Source organism: Chinchilla lanigera, unplaced genomic scaffold (genome assembly GCF_000276665.1).
Source record: "Chinchilla lanigera isolate Chin_1 unplaced genomic scaffold, ChiLan1.0 scaffold00127, whole genome shotgun sequence".
NCBI lineage: Eukaryota > Metazoa > Chordata > Mammalia > Rodentia > Chinchillidae > Chinchilla > Chinchilla lanigera.
The window spans coordinates 1696474-1705208 of NW_004955528.1; the positions used below are offsets into that span (position 1 = coordinate 1696474).

General features: G+C 62.0%; 1 long non-coding RNA gene across 1 annotated transcript; it reads right to left on the reverse strand.

Annotated features, from left to right (window-relative positions):
• Positions 1–3525: 3525 nt before the first annotated feature.
• LOC102029660 lies at positions 3526–8098 on the reverse strand. Its single transcript, XR_001231990.1, has 3 exons — positions 5726–8098; positions 5169–5338; positions 3526–3710 (listed from the first exon to the last, which is right to left on the reverse strand). It is a non-coding gene; the product is annotated as an uncharacterized LOC102029660 (long non-coding RNA).
• Positions 8099–8735: the final 637 nt, after the last annotated feature.

The window sequence follows — 8735 nt, forward strand, 5'->3', positions numbered from 1 at the left end:
GGAGCTGTGCTGCTGAGCTAAATCCCCAGCCCCCTGGAGCCCCTCACTTTCCACACCCTGGAAAGGTCCAGCTGGGGGCCACAGAGGAAGGTGTCCCAGAGACTTTTTTTTTTGTCTTTTTGAGACAGGGTCTCGATATGCAGTGCAGGCTGGCCTTGAGCTCACTTTTGTAGCCCAGGCTGGTCTTGAACTCGCAATGATCCTCCTGCCTCAGCCTCCCGAGTGCTGGGATTACAGGCAGGCGCCACCACGCCCGGCAGGCCCAGAGACTTGCTGAGCACCTACCTCCTTGGAGCTTTGCCTGTTCTGAGCACCAGGCCAACCAGGTGTGGCAGCTGCCAAAACATGCCCCGAGGAAGACGCTTGCTGGGCTCAAAGGCCAAAGTAGAACGTGACTGAATCCAAATTCCCGCCAGGTGAGTCGCCTGGGCTTGTCCCACTCCACCCGTGCCACCCCCTTCTTCAGGTTCCCACCCTACTGAGCTCTTTGGGCCCCACTGGAGCCCCGGGCCCGTGGGCCCCACAAGGCCAGAGAACAAGGCCCCTTGGGCCACACCCTCCCTACTGGGCCCTCCGGACCCTCACCCTCCTCTGGGTGTCTCCCCTGGGCCTGGGCAGTAGTGGACTGAGCTGGAGGACCAGCCTGCCCCCTGCCAGTGCCTGTGCCACGCACTGGGCCAGGGGCCCTGAGGAGGATGGGCTGCACTCCTGGCCACTGCCGGCCACCTGCTGTGCTGCTGGGGACCCGCGGGGGCAGGCTGCAGTCCGTGAGGGCGGCCTGTGTGAAAGCACCTCATCCCCCAGGACTTCCCAGCCACCACGTGCTCCTTGGGCTGCTGCTCCCTGCAGGTGCTCTGCCCTCTCCTCCGGGAGCTGCACGGCCAAGCACCAGCGGGTACCAGGTGCCACTGGAGAGGTGAAGTTTGGAGACTCCCTGGACTCAGCCAGGAGGGCCTGAGTCCGAGCCAGGCCTGCTCCTGCCCCACCGTCCGGCAGGCCAGGGCCCGTGCAGCCCCACCCCAGCCACTGTCCCTAGGTCTGAGGGAGCCCTGCCCCAGAGCCAGGGGCTGCTCTTGACAAGCATGGGTTCCACAGGGACTCACTGAGCACCTCGTGTCCAGGCCTTGAGGAGGTACAGGCGACCACAGCATGCAGGGCAGGTTGCATCTTCGGAGGTCTGAGGAGGGGTCTCGTGGCAGGGAGGGTGGCCAGGACAGGTGACCATGTCGGAAGACTTTCGTGGTTGTCACTACCAGGGTCAGTGCTACTTGTCTCCAGGAGGCAGAGGTCAGGGCTGTGGCTGTGGGCACCTGTAGGGCCCAGAATGTCGACAGTGCCCTCTGGAGGTGTTTCTGCTGTTTTCGTGTTCGCTTTGTTTTGCGCTGCTGGAGCTGGGGGTTGGACGCGGGGCCACCTCGTGCATGCTAGGCGAGTGCTGTGCCCTGGTGGAGGATCCTGACATGCCGCGGCCCACAGGAAGGGGCAGGCAGGGAGCCCCCTCTGAGGAGGGGATGTTGTCTTCAAGGGAACAGACCTGAGGTGGCCCGGTCTCTCCCCATCTATCGCCCATGCACCGTGTGGAACAAGTGTTGGCCGTGATGGGGAGGCAGGCCGAGCGGGCAGATCAGGCACCAGCCCAGTGCCAGGCAGGCCTGGGGCATTCCAGGAGGGAGTCCCCCTCCCCCAGCCCAGGCACATTCCTCCACTTGGGTGGGCAGGGGTGGAAGCGGCGCATTCCTGCTGGAGGAGGCCCAGCTTTGCAGCCCTCTTGGGGGACCAGATAACCTCTGTCGGCTCAGGCTGGGCTTGACTTAGTGACGCTGGAGTGGGGGTCTGCTGAAGACACGCAGGTCAGCACTGCTGGGTCAGTGTGGTCATGCGCTCCCCCGTGAGGACGCTGCTGGGGATTGGGAGGGAGCGCCCAGCCGACAAGCAGGGGGAGATACCAGCCTGGTCGGGCAGCGGGCAGAGCTTGCCTGGCCAGTGTGCGGCTGGGACAGTGTCACCCGGAGCCTCCGAGTCGGGTCACTCACAGAGCAGTCCCTGGTAGCCTCTCCAGGCCTCAGTCTGGGAACCGGGGTGAGGAGGGCAGCTCCCCCTGGTGACTGAGGAGCATGCAGCCGGTGCACAAAGCACTTGCCCAGCGCCTGCCTCGGACGCAGCAGGGGCAGCCCAGCGGCCCCTGGGCTCCACTCAACAGGTGGCCACTGAGCCAGAGCGCCCGAGTCAGGAGTGAAGACAGAGGCGGGAAACACAATCTGCCACCGCGCCCAGGGGACTCAGGGGCGGTCTGGCTGGGCATCACACAGCAGGCCCAAATGGACACTGAAGCAGGCAGAGGTGGATGATGCGGCGTCCCAGCCCTGTCCTGGTGGCTTCTTCCCCTGCCTTCTTCTGAGAGCGAGCCCAGCAGGCCCCAACTCCTGACCTGGCTGCTGGAGGACACCTGACCCCTACCAGAAGGGCCCCGGATGGACCCCATCACCCTCTGCCCTGGTGAAAGCATTCCAAGTCTCTGCGTGTTTATATTCCCTGGAAATATTTCCCCAGCAGAGCCATAGGACAAATATTTTGTTAATGTTGAAACTTGGGCAAGTAGGGCCCGGAGCCGAGCCCCTCCCTGCCCCTCCGCGTGGGCAGCGGGCCCAGCTGGGATCAGAACCCGTTCACCTGGCCCACCCCTCTCTTCCCAGCCAACCAAGGCAGAGCTGGAGGCTTTCCAGCCTGGCCAGAGCCAGCACCTCGAGCTCTGTGGAGCCCACCTGAGACGGCACCTCCCTTTGGGGTGCGGGGGGACCAGCACTTCGGCACTCTGGAACCCCGCTTGGTGGGACGGGGTGACAGCAGATGGAAGTGGCTGGGGTGTCACTTGGTGGTCTCAATGCCGGGGACCCAAGGTGCCCCCACCCCACTGGGGCTCCTGTGGGATGGGACAGGGTAGGGCACTTTCACAGCCAGGCCCCTGGGCTGCAGGGGACCAGGACGGCAGGGCTGGCTGGAGTCGGGGCAGGCAGGCTGTGTCTCTCCCTCCCAGTTCCTGGGGATGCGGCAGCGTCCTGCACTCCAGGCTTTCTGTTTGACGTCCAGTGTCCTGGCCTCACTGTGGCTCTGAGCATGGGTGCAGGCCTCTCCGTGCCTGGGGACAGGGCCCAGCTGGTGTCGGCAGGCTGTGCGGGTGGCCCACGGGCAGCTCCAGGATCCAGCCCGGCCACTGGCCTTGGCCCAGCTGACCTCCTTCTGACACCCAGGGGGGCTGTGGCCACGCGCATCCTGACTACCCGCCCCAGTGCCTCTGCGCAGAGCGGATCCTCAAGCTCCTCCTCATGGCAGAAGGAAACTGGGGCCTTCGAGGGCCGGGGCTCCTGTCTGGTGGAGGCTGCAGCCCCACCTGCTCAGCAGCTGGTGGACACCTGGCTCTTCCGCCCTTTGGTTTTGGTGACCAGTGCTGCGGTGGACGTCAGGGCACACATTTCTGCGGTTCACGGATTTACGTTTCCGGGCAGTGACCAGGAACAGACTGCTGGGTCATTGTGACTCTGTGTTCAATCATCGGAGGAGACTCCAGGCTGGCTGCCTCCGCCGCTGTGCCGCTCCGCACGTCCTCCAGACCAGGTCCTGGTCCCCGCGTCCGCTCCCTGACGGCCGCTGTCTAACTTCGTGGTCCTGCTCAGCAGCCGACTACGAGGAGCCCCCCGTGAACCTCAGGCGGCCTAAAACAGAAGACAGAGTCCTTGCCCACCGGTCCTACGCCCCGCTGCTGGCCACCCGCACCTGGCATGGGATGGGGCGCTGCTCTCCAGGCCAGGGCGAGGGTGAGGGCCGGGCACTCAGCCGTTGGCCCTGCTGCCCGGCAGCCACTCGGTGCTAGCCTGACACGCACTGACCCTGCCCTCCTCCGGGGCCCCTGGCCTCCACACAGTGGTGTGGGTCCGAGCATCTCAGCCTGACCCCCAGGGACAGGCCGCACTGTGCTCCCCGGGCCGGCGGCAGTGACAGCGCTTCACTGGTCAGCTGTGCTCTAACGCACTTTTCATGCAGAAAAATGCTCGTCAGGAGTCATTTTCCATCTTCACTGTCAACGGGAGAACATGATTTTTTTTCTTTTTCTTTTTCTTTTTTGTTTTTTATCTGGTACCGGGAATCGAACTCACGACCTTGCGCTTGCCAGGCAGGCGCTGTGCTGCTGAGCTAAATCCCCAGCCCCCAACTGGAGAACATGGGTTCAACTTGGGTTCAACTTCTCCAGTTCAGCTTGGGTTTTTGTTTTCTGTTTTGTTTTGTTTTTTTTTTTCCCACAATAGAGTCCAGGCTGACCCCGAACTCACTATATATCACAGGGTGGTCTTGTAACGGTCTCCGGGTGATCCTCCTGCCTCAGCCTCCTGAGTGCTGGGATTCGGGAGATTGCCACCACATCTGGCTCCACTGTCAACAGGAGAATTTAGCCCCCATCCCACAAGCATGAGGGCAGGGACACTGGTGTCCCTGCTGGGCCACTAGCCCCTGGAGCAGGCTACAGTTGGTATAATAAAATAAAGCAGCTGAATGGAGGAAGGACATTCGGAGGGTGCCGCCTGCTGTGGCATCTGAGGCTAAATGGTGGGAAAGGCGCAGCTGTTGGAAAGGCTGTGGTGCTGAGCACAGTGAGGCGAGGGCGGGGCCTCCGGGGGTGTGGCTGGGCTCTGAGCATAGGGCAGGCTGGGGAGGCCATGGGAAGCCCTTGACCATGGGGTAGAGGGGACAGCTGTGGGGCTTCCAGCCAGGCAAGAGCACAACTTGCTTGGAGAAGCCAGCTGATGTGACAGCTGTGGGTCCCTGGGACTGACCACCAGGTAGGGAGGTCCCCACCCTCCCCTGCCCTGCCAGGGGCAGCTGGCTCACTCTAGGCCAGGACAGGGCACAGAGCTGCGTCCTGACGAAGCGTCGGTTTGCAGGGCAGCTCGGCAGCCCCTGCCAGCTTGGTGGAGTGTGCCTTCCTGCCCCAGGCCACTGGGAACCTCAGCCACAGGGGCCAGGCCCGGCCCGGCAGTCCTACTTCTCTCTTTGTCTCCATCAGGGCCCGACCCTGGCACACAGCTGTGGACACAGCTGCCCTGGCATCTTCCCAGGCCATGAATCCCTCTTCTGTAAAGTAGGAGCGCCGCTTCCCTGCTGCCACCCGGGCCCACCTGCAAAGTGCACACAGCAGCAGTGCCCACAGCCTCCTGTTCGCATCTTGGGGCCTGGCCAGGGAGCAGCTCCAGAACATCGCACCCCAGCATGGCGACAACACGCAGACCAAGCAGGTGAGAGAGGCGGGCACTTCCTTGCCCCGTCATGTCCCCGGACCCTGGGGCAGCTGCAGAGCGGAAGCCTGTCACCTCGGGGGCCCAGAGCATCCGTGCTCTCAATAGCTGGCCGGCTGCCCAGCCCAGCCCTGGAAGGGGCTCCCCCACCGCTGGCTCCCCCACTTTGGGACCAGGACCCCACCCATGAGCCCGGCAGCTCTGGAGCAGCTGGCAGGGGAAAGAGAAATCGTCCCTGGCAGAGAGAAGCAGGGACAAGGGACAGAGAGCAGCTCAAGCTGAGGACCCCAAGGCAGAAGTCAGGAGGGAAGAGGGGCCGTCAGCTCAGAGCAGAGGCTGCAGGCCCAGGACGAGTTTGGAGCCCCTGGGGGCCCGTGTGTGCTCGGAAAGCCATGTGACTGTGGCGGGAGGGGCGGGCATGGGGTGGGGAGCCTGCTCACCCTGCTGCGATGTGGGATGTGAGGAGAGGCTGGGGAGCAGGTGTCTCCTTCCTGCCGGGCCCCAGCCAGCTGTCCCACAGGTGGTGAGAGGCTTCCCAGGCTAGCTTCCTTTACGAGACTGTCATTTGTGGAACACTGCAGGCCATCCGCTCCCGGAGCCCAGGCCCTGGCCAGGCTGCAGTTCCAGGGTCCTGCCTGGGCTCAGGCTCTGCCGGCTGGGCCTTTATGGGGGATAACATTCCTCCTGGGCTTCGAGGCCTCCTGGCCATATAAGGCTGCCTGTGGGCACCTCTTGGAGAAGCTCAGAGCCCTCACCCCCACCCCGCCCCCTATGGGAACCAGGGTTTGGCCAGGCTGGGTGGGGGAGGTGCCTGCTGCAGCCTCAGCCCCGTGGGAGGGGGGTGCAGGCGGGCGGGCCTGAGGCTTGGCCCGGGGTCTCTGGTGCCAGCAGCCTCCACTGCACTGGGAAGTCCCTCTGGTCTCCCCTAAGGGTCCAGGCCTCCGGGCTCCCCAGGGCTGCCCAGGCTGGGTCTTGCAGCAGAGAGGTAGTGGGGTGGGAGTGGGGAGGACTAGGGCAGAGGGTCCGAGGTTAAGTAGGGTAAAAACCGACGCTGCAGCAACGTGGAGAGCGGCATCAGACGCGGACACCGTCGAGATGCACTGGGGGATGGCTGAACAGGTCACTGCCCTTTCCCGGGGCCAGGAGAGTTGGAGCCCTAACTTCACACCCCAGTGAGGTGCTGGGAGGGGCCCTGAGGGGTCCCCACTTGGGTTGGGGTCCTAGAAGCAGCCTTGTCCCTGCAGGGATCAGCTTCTTTGTCCCCATCCAGGGCTCCTGGCCACTCATGCTGTCCAGTAGGCCTGGGAGGCGGGCACTTTCTTGCTGGGGTCTATCCCTCAGGCAAGGGCTGGGTGGGTGGGGTCCTCGGTGAGTGAAGGTGGAAGGGGGCAATGCCTCACCTGGATGCGGCCCCTCTTCGTGTCCCCCTGCAGGGCCTGTCTCTTGGGGTAAACCCTCCACCTAGCTCACAGCAGCCCCCTCCATTCTAAGATTTAGGAGGGAAGAGCAGGAAATTGGGGACAACACTGAAAGGTTCCTCCGAGCTGCTCCCAAGCGGCAGGGCTCTCCGCAGCCTGTCTGGGCCTGCGCAGTGAGGCTGGTGCCCACTCAGCTCCCTGCCCGCTGCTGGGCATGAGAGACAGACAAGAGGAGGACAGCGCAGACCAGCCGGTGGATGGAGGGCCACCAAACGGCCAGGGCAGGCGCACTCCTGAGGGGACTCACTAGAGAGGGCCCAGCAAAGCCGAGGGCCAAGTCTGCTGCTCCGGGAGGAGGGAGGAGGTAATGAGGCCGGATCCCAAATAACAGAGGGTAGGGGCTGGGGATTTAGCTCAGCAGCACAGCGCCTGCCTGGCAAGTGCAAGGTCATGAGTTCGATTCCCGGTACTGGAAGAAAAACCAAACCAAAATAACAACAACAAAAAAAAACCAAACACCAAATAAGAGAGGTTGGAAAGGGATGGGGGACCAGAGGGCACAGGCGGGGGTAGCGGGACTGTGGGGGCGCTGCAGGGAGTGTCTGGCTTTGATCCTAAGAGGAGGGGAGCCCCTTTGAGCTGGGAAGGGTCTGGCAAGACTTCTTCAGCCAGCCCAGGACCAGCCAGTTCCCAGTACCCAGCACCCTCCGGGGCCCAGGACAGCCTGACAACAGGGTCCTTCAGCTCATGGCGAACTTCACAAGCGGCTGGGGGTGGCAGACTCCTACATTCAGACAAACTAAGGCTGGAGAAGGAAGATGTCTGGGCTTGTGGTTCTGACCGTCACACTGACTGACCACGGCCGGGCGCACCACGAGGCCCCCACGTACGTACATGTGAGCGCCCAGGCACATACCTGGGCCAAGATGGAGCCAGGCCTGGGTCTCAGCCAGAAGAAAGCAAGTCAGGTGGGGAGAAGGGCCTGGGAACCACGGTGGGGAGGACAGGACCGCAGGTCGGGTCACCCGGATCTCCCAGTCCTGGGAGCCACCTGTCCACCCTGCCAGGCTTGACCCGCACAACAGCAGCTGCCCCTGGCACAGCCCACTCCACCTGGACAGGTGATGGCCTCAAGCCCCGGATTCAACCTTTATAATAAGACAGTGGCCAAGCTGGTGTAGGCGTCTCAGCACAGTGCCCAGAGCCAACGCTCTGAAAGCAATGAAATGTTGCACACAGTGGTGCACACCTGTAATCCCAGCACTCTGGGGGTCTGAGGCCGGAGGACTACAAGTTAGTGCTCAGCTTGAATAACTTCACCACTTAGACCCTGTCAGTGCAAAGGCCCTGGGTTGGTTCAATGTCCAGCACTGAAAAGAAGAAGAAGGAGATGGAGACGGAGATAAAAAGAAAAAATAAACAAAGAAATAAGAGCTAGGTGTGGTGGCACACTTCTGTAACCCCAGTACTTAAGAGGCTGAGGCAGGATTGCTGAGAATTCGAGTCCAGCCTGGGCTACATAGTGAGTTCAAGGCCAGCCTGAACTGCATAGTGAGATCCTGTCTCAATAAATAAATAAATAAATAAATAAAAAAGAAAAAGCAAAGAAAAAAAAAAGAAAAGAAAGAACAAACTAAAGAAAGGAAAGAATAAAAGAAAAAAAAGGTTGAAAGCCAGAAAAAAAACTAAAAAAAAAAAAAAGGACTGGGGATTTAGCTCAGCGGCACAGCGCCTGCCTGGCAAGTGCAAGGTTATGAGTTCGATTCCCAGTACCAGAAAAAAAAACTAAAAAAAAAAAGGTTGAAAGGTAAACCAGGAGCCTGCTGGGGGCTCACTGGCAGGCGGTGCCGCAGGTTGGTGCCCTGGGAGCGAAGCACCGCAGCAGGCAGAGGCAGGGAGCTGGTTTGGAGCCTCCAGAGCCTCCTCAGGCCAGGCGCCCCACCCTCATCCTCGCCCTATCCTCAAGGCAGGAGCCTGGGGACCCTTGGGAGGCTGGAGACAGGCAGCTCCCCGGGGTCTCCAGGGCCAGTCT